Source organism: Poecilia reticulata, chromosome 9 (genome assembly GCF_904066995.2).
Source record: "Poecilia reticulata chromosome 9, P_reticulata-male-v2, whole genome shotgun sequence".
Lineage (NCBI taxonomy): Eukaryota > Metazoa > Chordata > Actinopteri > Cyprinodontiformes > Poeciliidae > Poecilia > Poecilia reticulata.
Genome location: NC_088838.1, coordinates 7590150 through 7610349, shown reverse-complemented (window position 1 = coordinate 7610349; position 20200 = coordinate 7590150). Strand labels below are relative to the sequence as shown.

The 20200-nt window shown below is 39.7% G+C and overlaps 1 protein-coding gene across 8 annotated transcripts in view; it reads left to right on the top strand.

The window, feature by feature from the left end:
• The window catches only part of arvcfb (ARVCF delta catenin family member b), a 239483-nt gene that overhangs the window by 69053 nt on the left and 150230 nt on the right, over positions 1-20200 (top strand). For all 8 annotated transcript variants that reach the window (XM_081610482.1, XM_081610476.1, XM_081610479.1 and 5 more), the window contains exon 3: positions 18014-18105. The gene's annotated coding sequence lies outside the window, so the exon portion shown is untranslated. The remainder of the gene's footprint in view (positions 1-18013; positions 18106-20200) is intronic.

The following is a 20200-nucleotide window of genomic DNA, read 5'->3' as shown; positions in this document are numbered from 1 at the left end:
GATGGGAGCCTAATTTGCGTCTTGTTTTCGTGAAACCTCACAGCTGCCGCTTTTCACATCAGCTGAAGAGCCTCTCCGCAGCAAACCGTTCTGGCTCTGATAAGAACACTCAACACGGATCATTTGTTCATGTTCTTGTTTGCTTTCTTTCCCTTGAATTTAATTGCCCTTCCCCAAAAAATGCTGCTTTGACTCCTGTGTTGCCCTGCTGGGCATCTGTGCACAACTGATGGCTTGCGATGCTGAATTTGCCCCCCCCCCCCTGCCCTTTTTAGTATAATCGCACATTTCTGAGTTTGCTGTGTGTCTGTTTTTGGATAGCGTGATGCATATCTATCTTTGTTCTAATTAGGCTGAGTTCAATACAGAGATCAAAGCCCGTATCCATTTTTAAAAATCTGTCTTTGAACTCTATCTTTGTCATCGCACATAGGATTCAGCTGCTGCGATCGGATCCGTCTGCTCTTTGAGAATTGAATGTCACGTAATCTTGAATCTGGCGGCGCCGTTTCACCGACATTTGCAGCACAAAGAGGATTCTGTACATCGTGTGTGTGAAAACACAGGTAAAGATGAAAATGAGCTTAATGGAGTCTTTATGATTCTGTGCTGTGTTTCCTTGCCAACTAAGCACCTCAATGTTACAGCAGTAAAAATTCTATTTATTCAAGACGGCAATTTATATAATTTGATTTCCAGCTAAGCCAGAGCGCAGTAAATGTATTTATTTTTTTAACATGTCTGAATTAGATGTTATGTACACCACAGAGCTACTGAAGCAGTGCAATAACCCAATAATTTCTTTATTTACCCATACCTTACGTTTTTTGCAAGTACCGTATTTTCCGCACTATAAGGCGCACCGGATTATAAAGCGCACCTTCAATGAATGGCCTATTTTAAAACTTTTTCATATATAAGGAGCATAGAATAGACGCTTCAGTTTGGGTTGCCAATTTGTTCCATACTTTATTATTACACATTCACATTTTGTAAAAAAGTGGTCCCAGAGTACTTTATATAATAGGCTGCATCAGTCATGGTTTCACTCACGGTGTTGGTGTTGCGATATTGTGCCCAACTGCTTTCTGGGTAACACAGACCAACCGACACGCCGCAGCCGCAGTCTCCGTCTCTCTTCACCCGCCCCTCTGCCCCCCCTGGCTTTACATGTGTTATCAAACTTTATTAACAAACCAGCGTTCTGACAACTATCCTAGCATGCACCGCGCACTTCTTCTACGGGGGAAAATGAAGTCGGCGGCTCCTTACTGTAGTTGTTAGACCTGTTGTGGCTCAATATTGGTCCATATATAAGGCGCACCGGATTATAATACGCACTGTCGGCTTTTGAGGAAATTGAAGGTTTTTAGGTGCGCCTTATAGTGCGGAAAATACGGTATATGAACCTGGAGGTGAGTTGCCTTTCTGACCAATTAATTGGGTTAGTAACTTAAATAAACTAGATCACTCATCCCGGACAGTCGGTCTTCATGTACGGAAAAAAATAACTAAAATAACACCGATATCTCAGTTCAAATTAACATTTATTTTCCCTATGATGCAGGAGAACATTTGAATTTTTCCACATACTTGATCCTAATGTACATGCACTATTCAGAATTCATGTGACTCAAAATCAAAATACATGCTGGACTAAAAAAGACAATAAAGGACTTGATACATAACAAAATCCTTTTAATTTCCTCACATTAGATGTATAACATAAATTTATTAGACATCCCAGCATTCACAGGAAGTTAGGAATCAATGTTGCTCTGTTTTTTTTTGGTTTTTTTTTTGCTCTGTTTGCTCCTGTTTTGTGCTGACCTTGTTTAAGTGCATTTCACTGGTGTCACCGGGATTCACACCAGCATCGCGTACTGTCAGGGTGACCGGTCCTCCATAAACATGTGGCAGGTTAGCCTTGTTTATAAATGAGGGTGGACAAGGACCAGTTCAATCAATACCACTTATGCAGCGCCTCATTTCCTCCTCCTCCTCTCCCTGCAGCTTCTGTCGGTTAACATCGTTCTCATTCTGCAGGTGGAAGAAACGGCGGCGTTGCAAACATGTGGAATCATTTTGTTTTAGCTGCAGTTGGGCTTTTTAGACTAATTCCTGCTTAAACCTGACATGCAATGAGTCAGACATTTTTTTGCTGTTTGACACATTCCCTTTACTACATTGAGATATTGGGAACATTGTAGATAGGAAAAAAAAACAGGAGTTAATTTCCACCACAAAATTCAGAAATTCTGACTAAACAATGACATTTCTGAGCTTCAAAAGTTAAAAATTTTCTAGAAAAACAATCCAAAATTTTGAGATTAATCTCAGATTGATGTGTCATCAGCATAGTTGTGTCAAGACGCATAATAGCTGCACATTAGCTGCCTCTCAAAATCTGCCAAAAGTTGCTCATGTGGCTGAAATTACTAATTTCAGCAGATCAGCTCGATTCCTCTCTCCTGTCATTCCATCAACCCAAATACCAACAAAACAAAAATTTAGTAAAATCCTGCTGTGGGAATCCAAACTTCATTATCTATCGGCATATTTATTGTCAGTGTACATTTGTCAAAGAAAGAAATACACCAAAGGATAGAATCTCAATTTTTTATTAATTTTTTATTTTTTTTTTGTGAGATATATTCATGAACACATTTTTCCAAAAGCGCAGCTTTTCTATGTCTTCTTCTCCAGGATGCTCATGACAAAAATGTTTGAGATGGTGCAATTTGCAATCAGCAAACACCGACTTGTCCTGCAGAAACAACATTGAGCAGGGAAAGAAAATAATAGAAATTTGCTGCTTTGGGTTGAGTAAATAGTCTGAAAGTGTTCGCTGCAGAAAAAAATCCCGTATATTCACTGAAATCAAACAGTATGCTTTCCTTCTGTTTTCACTAAGTCAATTTGAACAAATTTACAGTAACGATTACTGGTTGAGTGAATAATTAGCAGCACCCACATATAATCCCCAAATGTCTCAAACAAAGACCCTCGGCATCATTCATCTTCATGGACCGTCTCCTGCTTGTTCTGGATTCAACAAGTGGCCAAACTTTGATTCGTCGGTCCGAGGAGCATCATTATTATTCCCAAAGGTTCTGGTTTTGTATTTGCAGCGAGCTTCAGCTCAGAGTTCTTTTTTGGAAAGCATAAACTTTCTTTTTGTTTTTGGCTCACCTCCCTTGCGGACATAATTCACGGCACATCTCTCTGCTTGTCGATGCGCACACTTTGACGGCATGCGTTAGATGAGATAGCTAGATCTTGTGATGAAATCCTTACCTTTCATTTTGCTCCATCCTCTTGGCCGAATGTACCGAGGCGGCCGGACCAATTCTCAGTCACCTGCTGTCTTCACCACATCCAGATGACTTTCCTCGCAGTCAAATTGTTATATATTTTTTTCTTTCCATAATTCCTTCTTTTTACATCTCTGCTCATGCAAAAAGACTTTCTTGACGTCTTGTTCGACAGTGATGGAATATTATGAGTCGCAGATTGAAAGGTACAGAGAACAACAGGACCTAGATGTGAGATATTGACTTGGACCAGAGTCCTGTCGGTTCTTAAAGGAGCTTTAGATTGGATTTTGTTTGGGAGTTGTATTTGTAATGGAGAGTGCAGAGTCCAGAAAAAGCTGATTTGTGAGCCAGTAGTAAACTTTTGCAGCTTAATTTGACTTTAAACATGTAAAAACAGATGTTAGCAGGATTTTTAATTCAGTGTGAGCACAATTTGAAATATTTGGTTTGTTGAGATAATTTTATTACCTTTCTTTTGGTCAATAAGAAAAGTATTGATGAACCTTTAGGCATGTCGAATTTGTGATTTTTAACTCAAGCTGCTTGAGAGACTGTTTGGGAAACTCTTTAATGCTTTTTCATGAAAGTTTCATGTGATGTAGATTTAAATAAAAAAGAATTGAATCAAATAGTTTTTAAAAATTAATTGATTTTAAGCAAAATGCACAAGATTAACTGGTCGGGTTTCCATCAAAAATTGTGAACGTTGCTTGGTCTTCCACAGTGCTGTAGCTCTCCTAATGTTTGACCTTCAGTCAGGATGTTTGGTATCTTAATGGACGTTCAGACAAAATCATTTTTGTTATTTAGCATCTTTGCAAATTTAGATCAAATGGTTACTTTGAACCATCTTTGGCATTCATGTCAGGTTGATTGACAGCGCTAAGACCCGCCTCCTGGCTCTGATTGGTTGTTTCTAGTTGGCACTGGAAAAGGGAGAGTAGCTTGATTTTGTTTTTTATTTATTTATTTATTTACCTATTTATTTTTTTCAGATTATCTGTCTATTATATCTTTGTGACAAAGTGACAGGTTCAATAAATACGTAAAAAATAAATAAAAAAAATTATAAAAAGTTAGCAGCTTTAAATAAAGGCTAAAAACTAACCTGTTTCTAGCTGCCTTTGATCAGTAGAAAGTGTAACATTTGATGTGTATTTGCTTGGTGATTTTGATGACATTTGACAAAATCTAATGTTTATTGCTTTACTCTGGATCGAACGATCTGGATTGATATATGAGCACACCAACAGCAGTAACACGATATGCAACAGAACACCACCTCACTTCACCTGAACGATTCCTTAAATGTATTTGGAGCCTGGCTGATTGTGTAACAACATCGGTTTGCTCGTGTATTAATTTGTGTGTCTTCAAAATTGCATCTCACAGGATGACTCAATATACTAAAAGTATTTACCTAGTGTGTGTCTGCTTGTGTTTGTATTCACGTCCATGCCTCCTGAGTGCACCCGTCCTCCCCCCTTCTCTTTAAAAGTGCTGAGGTCCATTTTATCCCAGAAGGGGGGCAGCGCTCTGACCCCACCGGGGCGCCGTGGCAGTGTGGGGTCAATGGAGATGTACCGCCTCAGCTGCACAATCTGACAGACATAATGCAGCTATTTGTAATGGGATTCTCTCCTTTGCAGCTTTGGGCCCTGTTATCAGTGGCCAAGCACGCTCGCTGCAGCAGGGCTCAGGCCGGCTCATCAGAGCGCCACTCTCCTCCTGGTGTCACCCGGGCCGCTTAACAAACGATCGCATTAAGCAGAGAAGACAGCGGCTGCATCATTAAAGCCGTTCGTTATGACGCCCGATCGATTTTTTACTCTGGCATCAAAAGACAGCTGTGGTCCAATAGCACATTTAGCTACGGACAGTAAAACATGTAAGCATCAGAATCGATCATTTGTTTTCAGAAACCAAGGTTTTCTTACATCAGCATAGTAGATCAGGGTACTTCATGAAGTTTGAAATGATAAAACAGATGAGGTGCAGGTGAGCCGCTTACTGATGGCATCAACATCTCCAGAGGAAAAGGGAAGGAAGGTGTCCAAGCAGAGGGGGGTAATGCTACATCAGAGGTGCATGGACCAAAAGAGGAGGAGGAGGTTCAGAGGAACAAGGGTTCTTTACATGATGAAGGATGATGTGTGTTATTCACACTTTTGTCAGGCTTAGCTTAATCCTACAACTGATTTTTTGTGTGAAAGCTTTAAATGAAAACCCAAACTGCTTCCGTTGAGCCCTGGAGTAACTGTATATCTTCTGGTTTACGCCATGACATGTCAGCGTTTACCTTCATCCGTCAGTGAACAGTTAGGTTGGTAACACTTTATTTGAAGGGGGGTGAATAAGACAGTCACGACACTGTCATAAACGTGACATAACATTTGTCATGAACATGAAGAAGCCTTCATGAATATTTATGACTGTTGTCATAAAGCGTCATTCAGTAAATTCTGACACTTTTAATACAAAGTTGACATTATTCAAAATGTCTTTGTTATGACAACTTGACACTAACCAAGAAATCATTACTGTTTAAACTTTACCTTTAATAATATAAAGTTACCTAATTTTTAAAGCACAATCAGTAATACTTTTATAACATATTTATATCAGTAATGATTTCTTGGTTAATGTCAAGTTGTCATAACAAAGACATTTTGAATAATGTCAACTTTGTATTAAAAGTGTCAGAATTTACTGAATGACACTTTATGACAACAGTCATAAATATTCATGAAGGCCTATTAATGTTCATGACAGGTGTTATGTCATGTTTATGACAGTGTCATGACAGTCTTATTCACCCCCCCTTCAAATAAAGTGTTACTGTTAGCTTCCATGCTAAAACAGGAAGCAGGTTGCGGTTTAATGTTGAAGTATACTCTCGCTCTCTTTTGACTTTCTCTGGTTCCTTGAGGAAATAATTGGCTCTTCAACTGCTAAGCGCTCCACTCTGTTCTCTGAGTAATCATTCACGTTTCCTTGTCTGTCATTAGCTGCTACGGTGAGGAGAATGACTATTATAGATTTCTAATTGTGTGTCTGCTTGAAAAATGTGTGTTGGAACAAAAACGGTCCCAAAAAACAGCAGAAAGAAATTAAGAAAAGCTCTTGGAGAAGCATACACATGTACATTTTAAACAGAGTACTACATTGTTTGATGGAAAAGTGCTGAGTCCTGCATACACTGAGGCAAAGAAACTATTTTGATAGCAAAACATGAACTTGTGGATCACTTATGTGTCTGTGGGTACTTACAGCTTGAATGTGACGATAATTTTGTAATGGGGTACCTACAAAATACAGCAACGCCTATGAAGTAAAAACCAATAGATAATTTACTGTTGGGTACATTCAGGTTGTCTAGGAATGGAAGTTATCAATTAAGTTAATCTAAAGTTGATTGATCTTGATCTAATGACTAATTAAGTGTCAATTTTCTTAAATCTCAGTTTTCTCTTATATCCGTGAGGTTTAATTTTTCATAATATGCAGAATTTAAAAAACATTTTTTACTATTATTAAATACTGAGTGAATAAGAAAGTTGTGGTTTCCTGTCACATCCTCACCTTCGTAGCACTTCACTTCATGCAGCTCAGCTGGACGAGCGTTAAAGTGATAACTTAAGGAACTCGCCAAATGTTTATATTTCAAAACAATTTAAGGAGCTTTTATTGAGTTTATATTGCTAAACTGAACCGCATAAAGTGTATTTGTCATTCCACACCGGACTCTTTCCCTTCTGGTATGGCCCCACCATCTTTATTTCTGTGTCAACCGTCTCAGCCTAAGGACGACCAGCAGCGGCCTCTTGGCCGCTGCTGGTCGTCGAAGGGATGCCAAACTACAACACTAAAAGAAGGTTTAAACTGGCGTTATTAATTGATTGATTGGAACTCATTTTAATCTAATAAACCTTTAATTGTTTGCATCCCTTGAAATACTTACAGCGACCGACCGACTGGAGGACTCGTAGGCAACCAGTCAGTTACGTATGGTTAAAGATGTACACAGGAGCCGCTAGGGAACCTGTAAGATATTAACAGGTTACTAGCATGGATAACTACAGGTTCAGTCACAGGTTTGGTCACTACAGGAATTAATCTGAGATGTATCCTGAAATGCACTTCCCCGACATTAGGAAACCGTTTCAAACATTTTTACAGATTACGTGTCTGTTTTTATTTCTGTGGAGCTTTAGTGCTCTTCCACTGTCTGAGATATTAATTGCAGCTAAACATCAAGCCGACTGCTATCCTATTCCTGCAGCGGAAGCGCTGCTTAATCACTCACGTGGTGCTGTGAGATTCTTCCAGGCTTTGTGCAGATTAAGAGGACATTGCCTTGAAATGAGGAGAGAAAATGGTCTAAAGATTCCTAAATCCTCCTCTGGGAGCTTTGGTCCTATAGACTTTTTATTTTGGTATTTTCCAGCTGTCTATGTTTACCAGTAAGGAGCTTTGTTTGTCCTTATTCCTTCACATAGTGACACTTGGAAACTTTTCTGAACAAGGTAGACTTGTGCTTCGGGGCTTTGGCCACTTCTTCGAATGAATTGTTGAGACGAGCGTTTTTTTTTTTGTTTTTTTTTACAACTGATAAGTCTCACTGTAATGCCAGATTGCAGAGGAATACGTTTTGATCAATTTCGCTGACAGACATTCAGCTGATTTTTTTATTTATTTTTTCCCCCCGTTACTTCAAGTCTTTCCTCGTATTTGTTGTCAACTCTAAAAATTTAGGATGAATTTCAGTCACGCTGAAGTTTCTCGACGGAGCGTCTCAGGTCTTTCCCGTCAAAGCCTCAGGATGTCAGCAGCTGGAATTAAGGTTGCCTTCTCGCTGTCTTCCCATTATTGACTTCTCTTTGCTTCTGGATCCTCAGCTCTTTTTAATGATCAGTTGTTTGTCAGCTCAGATCTGGGTTTGTCACGTGATGCCGATCAAACGGAAGGAGGAACGGTCTTTTCTCTCCTTCCTGGGGAAGCTGCAGACATCAGCCACAATGTGAAACAATGGATAATTACAAATCATTACAAAGGAGAATTTCTGGACACCACTCTGTTTATTTAGTATTATTTGTTTATTTGGTGGTAACAGAGTAACAGAGCAAATAGAAATGCATGATGCACTATTCAGATTTGTATTTCCAGAATAATTAAATTTGAAAACTAAGAATTATTCCCTTCCTGCTTCACATTTATGTACTTTTTGTATCTCATAAATCGCATTCGGTCTCTTGGCCGGCGCGCTTTTCATGCTGTGAGTTTCTGTGGTTTTATTACTGTAAGTGTGGATGCCAGAATTTTGAACATTTTTCTTCTAATAATGAAATCTCTCTCTGTGAGGAGAGCTGCTGCTTCTAGTGACCTTCACATCCAGCCAGCACACCGAGGCACACACCCTCACACCCTCACACCGACATATCTTGTTCACTTTCAATTTGGCATGAATGGCTGTGCCATGGTGTTGTTTTTCACCACTTAACTGCAATTAGACTTTGGGATTGTCGACGGTTAATCATCTGTTCCTCCTCTCCTCCCCCCCTCTGAGTTTTTATCCGCTTGCTAGCGCTAACAAAATGTCCTTCTTAATTACGCCGTAATCGGCATAAACAAAGTGTTTATTTTTGTGTAATGAGCTGTGGCTCGTTGCAAAAGAAATACAATAAAGCCGGGCGGCTTGAGGCATCGCAGTCACCTTTAATTCATGGTTACTAACCAGAATGTTGTGCATCACTTTAGCAAATCTGTATAGATTTGAAATACTTTCCACTTCAATGGCTTACTATGAGTTGAAGCTTTATTTTTTTATTCTCTATTGAAAGTTTTGCATTCCAAAGACTGCGCCCCGTTGTTTTAGATTACTTTGGTTGTGAATTGTGATTACATGAATAAATAGACGTAGATTACTGTCTTTTTTTTAACAATTTGATGTTAACCTGATCACTGCGCTGTAATCAATTATCACCCAACTGTTTTTATTCATGGTTCTGAAAGGGGAGATTCTCTGGTTTGTCACTTGGTTATCATTCAAGGTCTTTGTAACTTTAAATAGAAAAATTTTTTGTTTTGGATTTGAGCTGCTGATGATTTTCAGAAACCTTGATGTTTATTTAATCAAGGTTGAGCAGCTTAATTTTTAAGTTAAATGAGAAAAATTTAAAAATTTGTAAATATTTATTTTAGAGGGCAAACAACACAGAACTAAACGACAGACGTCTTGGAGTTTGACATGTTATTAGCAACGTAGCATGTTGCTAATTACCGTATCTTTTGTTTGTTTTTTACTTTACTTTTTCCATAATTTCTTTCTTCACAACAGCAGCCTCATGAAGCGACCAGATTGCCCAATCTGTCTCCTCATTTTCAGTCACTCATGGTCAAGAAGCATTGATGCGCTAGTCCTCTCCTGACCCCTGACCTTTCATGTCATATACCTGTGGTGTCATGATCTTCATCCAGGCAGAAGGCTGGTGCCTACAGTGATCAACAGGCAAAACTAATTAAAACTAACCAGATTTGAAAAGTACTTAACTAATACATTTTCATACTCGATATATGATTAACGTTGCCTAAGTAAGTTTTTACTTTGACTTAAGGACCATTTTGTCTAAGAGTAACTGAATATATCTAGCATTAGCATAGGCTAACTGTTTAGCCAGTTTATTGCAGCTCAAACTACCAAACATATTCTCTAAGGTGAAGATCATGAACACAACTCAGTAACATAAATATCATTATACAGCATCATTTCAACATTTTACCATTTCTTATTTCATGGAAGACAATCTGCAAAGTCTGAGCAAATCCTAACATAGTTCTAAATGAATGTGGCCTCTTCTCTAATCTAAACGGGTTCTTACTCAGTGTTGGTTGAAACAGTCCCATTTATTTCATTAAGGATTATTTTTGTATGAACATAGTCTGTCTTAATTATGTCGAAAAAAATTACACAAACGGATAACCAGGAAGTAAGATCCTCGCCATCAACTGGAGACTGGAAACCTTGTAACTAATTGATTTATATTTAAACTCTTGAGTTGTAACAGATAAACAGCAGGCTGCATAATGCAGACTGCTATCTGCCCATAACCTCTACATGTCTCCCTTTTTCATGAATCATTACAAAGGATTATTTGTTTGAAAGTGTTAATAAGCAGGTTAAGATCAGTCATGTTTCATACGATTTTAAATGATGTAGTTCCATCTGACTTGGCAAACAAATTCCTGTGAACTGTGATGATATTAATCTGAGAGAAAACAAAACAATGCTCTCCTCTGTTCTGCAGAGCGTCTGCTACCCTCTGGAGTACCAAGGTCAGATATTATAGACGGATAAAACCCCAAAGCTGGATGATCCCCCATCACTCTCCTCCCGCTTCTGACTTTGTTACAGCAGACACACCATCAGACGGTGCAGCTGGTGGATTTGAGTTTCCCCCGTAATGAATCGGTAACAAATTTACCTTTGAAAGTCGCTCCCCGTAGTGCATGAGAGAGCCTAATAGCGTGCACGGTCCAAAATACAAACAAGCCAATCAATTTCTCCTCCTTCACTCCCTCTACCCTTCAAACTTCTCAGAGAGCTCACTCCGTCTTGGCAGGGAGTCTTTCTCTCCGTGCCAGGGCTTTTTTTCAATCACTTGCTTTTCATTAACATCTCCAGAGGCTCAGAGTTCTGATGAGGTAGAACAATTTCTTCCTGCTCTCAAAGCGAATAGGGTTGCTACCTGTTCCATCTCGACACTCCCTGTGACGTTTGAGCATCCCTAAAAACTCACGTACCCCATCTGATGATGATGACGATGATAAAGACGGGCCTGTTTTACAAAGACGGACAAAACATGAATTGTTTTTTTTTTTTTTTGAATTCTCAATTCGCACTGCAGACATAAGGAACATCAGCACAATGTGCCTTAGCTACGCTTTCTGGTAAACAATTACAGAGAAACACAGAGACGTCAGGGGATTCTGTCGGTACGCCGTGTCCGACACCTGCTGCAGGAAAGTACAGGTTCTGTTTTATATATGGAGAACATGATTCACTGAAAACGAGTCGGTCATTCCATCCAATGTTTTTAACTATTGATAAGTGTGTACTTGAATAAAATGTGTTGGTTTAGTGAAGTGCTATCACCGTGTGACTCTGTCCGGTGAGGTAAATGCAAGCTTTTATTTAATTTTAAACATAAAAAATTTTTTAGAAAGAACGAAAATACCTCCATAGGGTTACTGATTGTAGTCAATAACATCACATAGAAACCGAGCTGAATAACACGTCTTCAAATGTACCACATTCTTCTTGTGAAATTTTAGACTATTAATGTAGTCTACTAATATATATATTGTTTGGGAGTTTTTTGTTGTTTTACTAATTGATTAGCGTGTTAACTAATTATTGACTTATTTCCCACTAAGCTCACAGTCACCTATGTGTGCTTTCATTAGCAAAGTTTTCTATGTGCTTGAGGAGGAAATCTGAAGAGAGAATGAAGACCTAACAAACACCCACCCCACAGAGGTATTTAAAAGTTCTCTGTGAAAATACAAGTTTGCATTTAATTCGGCACGATGGATAATGACTTCCTGTGACAAGTTTTGTTGTTCAAAAAGCAAAAAATTCTAGCAGTATTTACAGTAAGCAGGTCCAATACTAGTGAATGTTTAAAATACAGTAGCACTGAATAGAAATGGGAAAGACAGACAAATTTTGTGTTTTTTTTATTTCCCATGAAATTACAAGTATTTCAAGGACATCTATTTTTCACACCTCTCAAGCTGTTGCTTCTGCTATTAGTTTTCTCACAAAAACATGTCATTTAGCATTAATAAATTATGTTATGCAATCAATGCACGTGGTTATTTTAAGGAAAACCATAATTGCTGCTGCAGCTGGTTGTTGTGGGATAAACCGTGCAAATCATCACCTCTTAGCAGATGATTTGTGCTGAGAGGACATTACATGTAAAAAAACAAATAAAACATGATAAAGTAATTTCTTACATGACATGGAATGGCTGCTGACTCTGCTCGAGATATCTGCGGTTGGAGAAATGTGCTGTTACTTCCCTGTAAACAAAGATTCAAGATTCAGGACCCTTTGATCACAGCAATAGGACATTTCCCTTTGTGGTTCCAGATGCCACGTCATCATCCATTTATAAAAATGTTTTTTCAGTTTTGAAGGGAGGTGGCTAGATGAGTGGACTTTAAAGCAGTTATCTGCTTTGAAAACTGATGGGAATGCAGTTTGTAATTTATTTTGATTTCAAACTCTCATGCGTTTTTTCTGACCCTAAAATATGCCAACGATTAGCTTTTGACAACAAGCTATCTTGCTCATTCTAACTGTCAGAAACCCGTATGAATGATGGCATATTTTCTCTCTCTCTCTCTGTGAATACAAAGAGGCTCTGACGGCCAAGACGAGGCCTTGATCAGTGCAGCGTTCCCCAGACGCTCAGTCAGTTCGTCAGCTCGCTAGCGTAGCCTCGCTCGGCATTCATTATTAATCACAGAATTTCACTGGGGTCCTCCTCTAACAGTGTGGAGTTGAAGTGGGATAAATTATGCAATTGTCTGCGTAGCACACAGCAGGTGGTGTATCAGGTGCTGCTACGGAGCACAAATACTGCATGAGGGTTCTGCTTCGCACTGTCACACTACAGAGACGGATTTAGCAGCTGCGGTGGCGAGTGCCGGTGTTTTCCAGAAGCCGGTGTAAGTAATTCTGATTGTAGGGGAGTATTTGGAATATCTTTGTCCATTTGAGGCATTTAAGTTATTTTTCTGTGTCCTGGTTTACCATTAAAGTACTTTGTTGAACGCAGAAACCTGAAACAGAGCCTTGTTGCCGACGTTTCCACCTCAGATACAGATCTTTGTTCCATCTCAACTTCCAGTATTTAAGCAAAGCGTGTAACAACTGGCCTTTCCCCAACACCTCTTTAGTCGCACAAAACCCCTCCCTGCTGCCCAAATAATCACCATTTCCCGCTATTAACCTCCGGTCAGCGCCACGGGATCAGGCGGGAGGTTAAGCAGCGCCAAGCGAGGGCAGCAGACGCATCGTTTATTCATTTATCATCGCTGACCATCAATCTTCTCATTCCCAGGCCGGCTTTTGTTGTGCTTGCTGACCTGACGATTACAAAACCACAGCGTCACTTTAAATAGAAATTAAGCAGGAACTAATCAGAGTAATACTGTGGGCTGCGACGGCGGGTCAATATAATCTCTGTTCAGGAGTCATGCGAGGCCTCGGCAGGAATCCACAGAGATGGAGAGAGAGAGACAACGCGTACAGCGCCGGGTTTTGCTTCGTCTTTGATGTTTGCAGCAGAAACCCGAGCTGCTCACAGCCTATCTGGGCTTTAAGTGAACGCACCAAAAAAATAAAAAATAAATAAATTTTAAAAAATCCATGGAGAAAAGAAAATATCCAAATTGCAGATACAGTCAAGCAATGGCTAATGCAGCCTATTTTCTCTCTCTTTTTTGTCCTTTCATCACGATAGGCTCCTGGTCAAGGATAGCAAAATATTCTTCAGGTTCATTATTCAGAAATGTATATTTTACAAAGGCAGTATGTTCTTGTGAAACCTCTGTGAAGTAGTTCATCTTTTAGTTTCCAGCCGAAGCTTCTGCAGTTTAAAATAAGATTTTTCTCCTTTTGTCAAATGTCTTACAGTGACGAATGTGGAGTGAGGGAAATAATAAACACTGTGCGTCACGAACCTGCTGTACCTCTAAGCCACCAGGTGCCTGTCTATTACCTACTGTACTCACGTTCACTAGCCAGTTTATTAGACTGATCATACTAATAGCAAATCAGTCACATGGCTGCCACTAGATGTGGTGAAGACAACTTTCTGAAATTCAAGCATCAAAACGTGGATTATACTCTGACTCTTTGGTTGCTCATGTCAGTCTGAGTGGTTCAGAAACTGCAGATCTACTTGGATTTTCACATGACATCACTCCAGTCTATAAGAAATTACTTAAAAAAAGACAACATGTCCAATGAGAAACGGTGGGAAAAAGGCATACTGGACCGAAATTATAAAAAGTTGACATTAACTCTAATAACTACTCATCACAAGAAGTTTCAAGGTAAGCTCGAAACGTCTAACCGTTTAAATGTGAAGCAAAATTGGTTTCAACAGCAGACAATCACACCGGCTGCTAAAGTTTAGATTTATGACCAAAGTTATTTGCTTGATGGTCAGATCAGGCTCAGGCTTCTGTGGTGCTTTTAATAAGCCTGCAACACATGAAGCACGGAGAAAACCAAATATTGTGCATAATATTTAATTAATATTAATATTCTGCATCAGAATGCAGAATATTCTGATGCAGAATATTCAGAATATTTTGCATATTATTCTGCAGAATATTCAGAATATTCTGCATCAGAATGCAGAATATTAAGTTGTGGTAACCTGCTTACTATAGTGTAAATACAGGAATAGATAGTTTAACCTGTTGAAGAAATATATACAGTAAGGTGTACCAATCAGTGCACTGCATGTGGTTCCGCCTTGCTTCGCTCATGATGATGATGATGGGATCCTACCAATTACACATCTCAGATGATTTACACTTGACTCACTCTGCGGTTACAACAAGCGACAAAGTAGAGCTGGAATAAAAACATGGGATAAGCTACACTGCTTAATTAAATAGTAGTCTAAAAACGAAAGCAGTAAAATTGACCCATTTGGACCCATCAGCAGCATTTGAATCCCACAGCCCACCTGAGTGTCATTGCTGACCATGATGACCATGGCGTACCCATCATGGCATACAATGTGATGCACCGTCCTTTCATCAGTGCATCACAAACTCAAGCAATCAGCAAATTAGTCTTTTTATCACCCTTGTTGCAAGAATCAAGACACTTCTGAAGGCAAAAGGGAATCCAAAGTGGGTGTATTACGTCTGAGGAACTAACAAACTACGCAATGCGCTTCTACTCGCATCATCAAACGTTGTAAGATGAACTGCCGATGAACTTGATCGTCATCTCGGCTTGAAGCAATTCTTGAGCTGTGAAGCAAATTTTAAGCAGCTGTTTTGTCCAATTAAAATGAAAGCATGAACAAACGCCGAGCTGCAAGGGAGAGTGGGAACAGGAGAGTCTGAAGCCATCATCAGTCACATCTTCATGGGGGCGGTCAGTCCAGCAGTTCAGCTGGCAGGCCTTGTGCTTCCTCAGCCATCAAAGGGAGTAGAGCCTGTGGACAGGTCTGATTGGATGATAGAGAGATTCATCCCCTGGCATGATTCATCAAACATAATTTGCCCCGCATTGCCGAGTAAGGGCCTTTATCTTTTCCCTGTGTTGGTGATGTTTGTATTTCTGAAGTGTTTCAGTGTGAACGTGAAGGTCAGGCCGACAAATTGGTTTGCTTTGTGTATCGAGTAAGTGTTGCCTCCTTAGTAACAATCAGATATCTGCCTGGGAACCTTCCGGCTCTTTGATTCAGTGAGGAACTATTTGCTATTGTCTTGTCTTTTTGGGATGTTCCTATGTGGAGACTATTTGTATAAAGTATAAATAATTAAAAACTATTTCTGACATCAGCGTCGTGGTGATGATTCCCGTGTTGCAGACTCGTGAATAAGGTGGCAAATAAGTTTATTTTCTCAAAAATGAAGTTTCTCATTAGCTGATACCAGTCGCCTACAGCAAGGGTACCCAAATTTTGCATTCTGAGGAATGATTAATTATTATTCATTATTTACTCTATATTTGTTTATCATAAATACTGCCTCATACCTTTGATTTTAAGTTTGTAGGGGGTTTTTTCCGGCAGTGTCCTCCAAAGCTGGATGGTTCCTTTGGTATTTTACTTGTCAGAAACTTGTCTATTTGGCTTGTGCTATGCTATACTAGCTTGAGAATCAAAGCAGCTTGATGAATTTGACTGGAAGCCAATCTTCTCCATCTCTGAGGCCCCCTGCTAGCACCCTCTGGTGCCCCCACTTTGAAAACAACCCCCTGACCTCCGCCCCCCACACACACATTTATTGTCGCCCCCCCACAAAGATGTGTAAAAAAAGCCGGATCAGTACATTCAGATTTGCTTTTTTTCCATTTCATTTTCCGACTCATCTCTGAATGTTGCAGTGGCTGCAGGCCATGCGCCGAGTCAAAAAGACATCCATTAGTTGAAATGACACAAAAATGATTAAATTCTAGTCGAGGTGCAAGTGAAGTGGAGTTGAAAGGATGACTCATTATTTAATGTAGGGCTTGTTGGTGAGGTTATGAGCAGCAGGTGTAGCTCAGTAGGCAGTCAGAGTAAAAGCTCATCAGAACCAAAGTGGATGTCTGCCATATTAGAATGAGTCCAGCCTCTGAGTTTCATAGTACTTCATGCAAACTCTATGTTTATAAACCTGCATCAGTCGCTGCATTTCCACTACAAAAGTGCAACAACAACCAAAAAAGCAAATAAAGAAACACAATTTTGCAATTGCGGTGTCTCCATTAAATAAGAAATGCATTTAAAATCATACGTCATAAGTTAATTCACGCGAGAATTAAAAAACATGCTCCTCCATCATCATCCTACCACTTCTTGTTGTCGTCTTCGTGTTTTCCAGTAGTAACATGTAGTTGTTAATCACATGACTCACGAATTGTGAAAAACATGTTTACATTGCAGATTTGCAAAATTTACCAATTTTGATACAATGGGTATATTTCCATTAAGCAACTTTATTTTCGTAATTTCAATTTGCCCAACTATACAGTGGATGGAAATGCAACTACTGTCAGCTTTCAGTAAAGCATTTAACGCATAACGGAACATGGTCCACAAGACATTCAATAGTTCGTTTTCCATGCCTTTCAATGGGATGTTGCCAACATCCACTTTCGCATATTTAAACAATTTTTGGTTCTCAACATCTCAATCAGGGATCTAAAGTTCAAACATCCACCTAGTTGTTTCCATCTAAATGATAAATGTTTGTTGTAGCAGTTTTCTCACATTTTCCCAGAACAACCATCCTTCTGGTCTCTCTTCTTCTTCCAGTTGTTTAATTTCGGGTCTACTTTGTCTGTCTGTTGATCACTGTCATTTGAATGGTAGTAACAAACTACCAGTGGAGTTGGGTAGAGCTAGCAGTTAGCCTGGTAAAAGCTAGCCCTTTGATCTATGCTTTCAGTCAGAAGGGTCTGGACACTTGGCTATTGAGAAATGACCAAGTGTCATTGCTGCAAGCAATCATTTCTCTGTTGAAGTCTGAAATTTTACAATCACTAATGCTTAGCCATGACTTGAAGGAAGCTATGCTATCGAGCTAACCGGAGATTTCACCCGCAGTAAAAAAACAGCAAAAAGAGAAAAGAGAAGTGCCAAAATGAACATGTTTGTCAGCAATAAAATGTCTTAAACATTCCTATTGGTCTGATTTTAATTGCTCAATATTTGAAAACATGGCCAACATGGACTAAAAGGCTTCTTTGACTTTGTCCTAGCCCATTGCCAAAAAATATACAATTTTGGAACAGCACAGTGGAACTAGACAGGAACCCAATAGACATAGTGTGTGATGTCTACAAAAACTAGTAAATACACATATACACAAGAGCCTTATGTTAAGTATACGTTGTCAGTGGGCTGGCGGAAAAGTTTTACCATGTTTTCTTTGTTGTGTTTAATCTGCAGATCTCCCGCGGCAGACCGAACAAACGTCTTGACTCCAGCAGAGCTCCAGCTGTCCTCAGCCTGCCTGTGGTCTGAGGGGACTCGCATCAAAGGTACAGCCCACTTTTTTCTCTCTCTGCACCTCATGCCTTCTTTAATCACATTGTTCAGTTCATCACTGAGGTAATTACATTTCCTTTTTTTTCTTCTTCTTTTTCTTCTCCACTGTTCTTAAAATTTCTTTGTCTTGCCAGCTCAAGACTTCTCTGTCTTTATCTCTTCGTGGGAGAGCTATTCCTTAATGCTGAAGCACCTCGTAGGATTTGTCTTTCCCCCACCCGCCCAATACATTAAAAGTTTAATTTCCTCTAGGGAGTGCGCTCTAATTTTAATAATTCACACTTCTGAATCAGGTGAGGGAAACTGATTTTTTTTCTCTTCTTTTCACAGATTACAGTGTGTTTTAGAGCAGAGTGGCAGAGGGCATTTGTTCTGGTCCGGGATATCTAAAGACAGACTCAGCTGCGTAATTGAACGTTTGAAGTCTGTCACCTGTAGTTAGCTGCAACTTGAGAAACTTAATTGCAATTCAGATTTATTCTGTGCTGCAGAGACACTTGCTCTTTTTTTCCTTTTTTTTTTGCACGACTCTGCCTTGGAAGTTCGTTTTATAAGAAGTTAGACAGATGGCATGAGCAGTAGCTAAAATACTGACTGATGTAGTTTCATTGCTTTTACTGTTCACACAATGACTTCCTTGTGGCTTCACTTATTTGTCTCCACTTACAAACTGCCATTTTCTCTAAATTACACATACACTTCCCTGAGTCCTGACCCACTTATCTCTTCCTACTGTAAAGCGTTTGAATTCATTAGCAGTATTAGCATTTGAAACAGAAGAGAAAAACCTCTGAAACCGATAGCTTCCTATTGACCTATATGTATTTGATAACTGCTGTCTCCCTTTTAAGAAAAACAAAGACATTAATTTGCATTTATAAGTATGTTTTGATGCGTTTGCACGTATTCCTCATGTTGAAATCCCAGACTCAATGAGAAGGTTCAATGAAAAAGGATTAAATAAAATGTGGACGTTAAGCAGCACCTGAATTTCTATTTTCTCCAGTTATGAGAATCATGAGCTACTGAAACCTGTCATACTGAAACCTGTTGGATTCAGTATGAAGCAAGGATGATCTATTCCTGAGAGTTCCTGAGAGTTGGTGAGACTAGTCACATCAGGTAGTTATCCTAAGAAGAACTAGGTCGTCTTACGGGGTGGTCGGTAGCTGCGTTTCCATTACAAATGTGTGCAAAATTGTGTCAATTTTCCGATAATGTCGGAAAATTGACACAATTTTGCAAGTGCAGAGTTCCTATTCAATAAGAAATGCAATTAAAATCACACCAAATAAGATTGTTCACGCGATGTCATTAAAAACCATGCCGCGTCATCATCCTGTCATGTTGGTGTCGAGTTTTCTAACCCACATGCAGAAACGCTCCAGAGACAGGGAATACAACAATTAGGTTTATTTAGAATGAACACAAATAATGAGAATATGACTCCAGGTTCGTCAGGCCAGATCTCGGGGCAGCTAGAGAGGACAGAGTTGATGAGTTAAGGATTCTGGGAATTTGCAGTTTGGGGAAAGTTGATGACTTAATACCTGTTCAGGGAGGTTTTGGACTGGAAGGGGACTTTGGGAGTCTTGAGGCTGGTCAGCGGGTTGGGGAGCAGAGGTCAGCGGCGGCGTTGGAGGACGGACAGGTAAGACTTGAAGCAGGGAGGATTCCTTCTCAGAGGTAGGCCTGATGATCCAGGACCAGTTGCAGCTGAAGAGGATGGTGTAAATGATACCTCTAGTGGACAACACGTCCAGAAGAATGAGTCAGGGAACCAAACTTCTTGACTTCACTTGAATACGCCAGGACGTAATGAGAGAAAACACCTAGAACAGATCTAGGCAGATGTGAGCTCAAGGTAAGCCTGTGCCATAACTGGCTAACACTCTGGCAGAGAAGTGTCAGCAGCCTCCTCCACGCTGACCCACGCCCTCAGGAGGAAGGTCTCAGGCTCCCTGTAGTGGAGAAAAGCGGACAAAACCTCTGGATCCCAACACATCCTCTATTTCCTGTCGTCTTCTTCTTCGTGGTTTCTACCAGTGGCAACAACCAATTGTTGATCATGTGACTGATGTGATAACG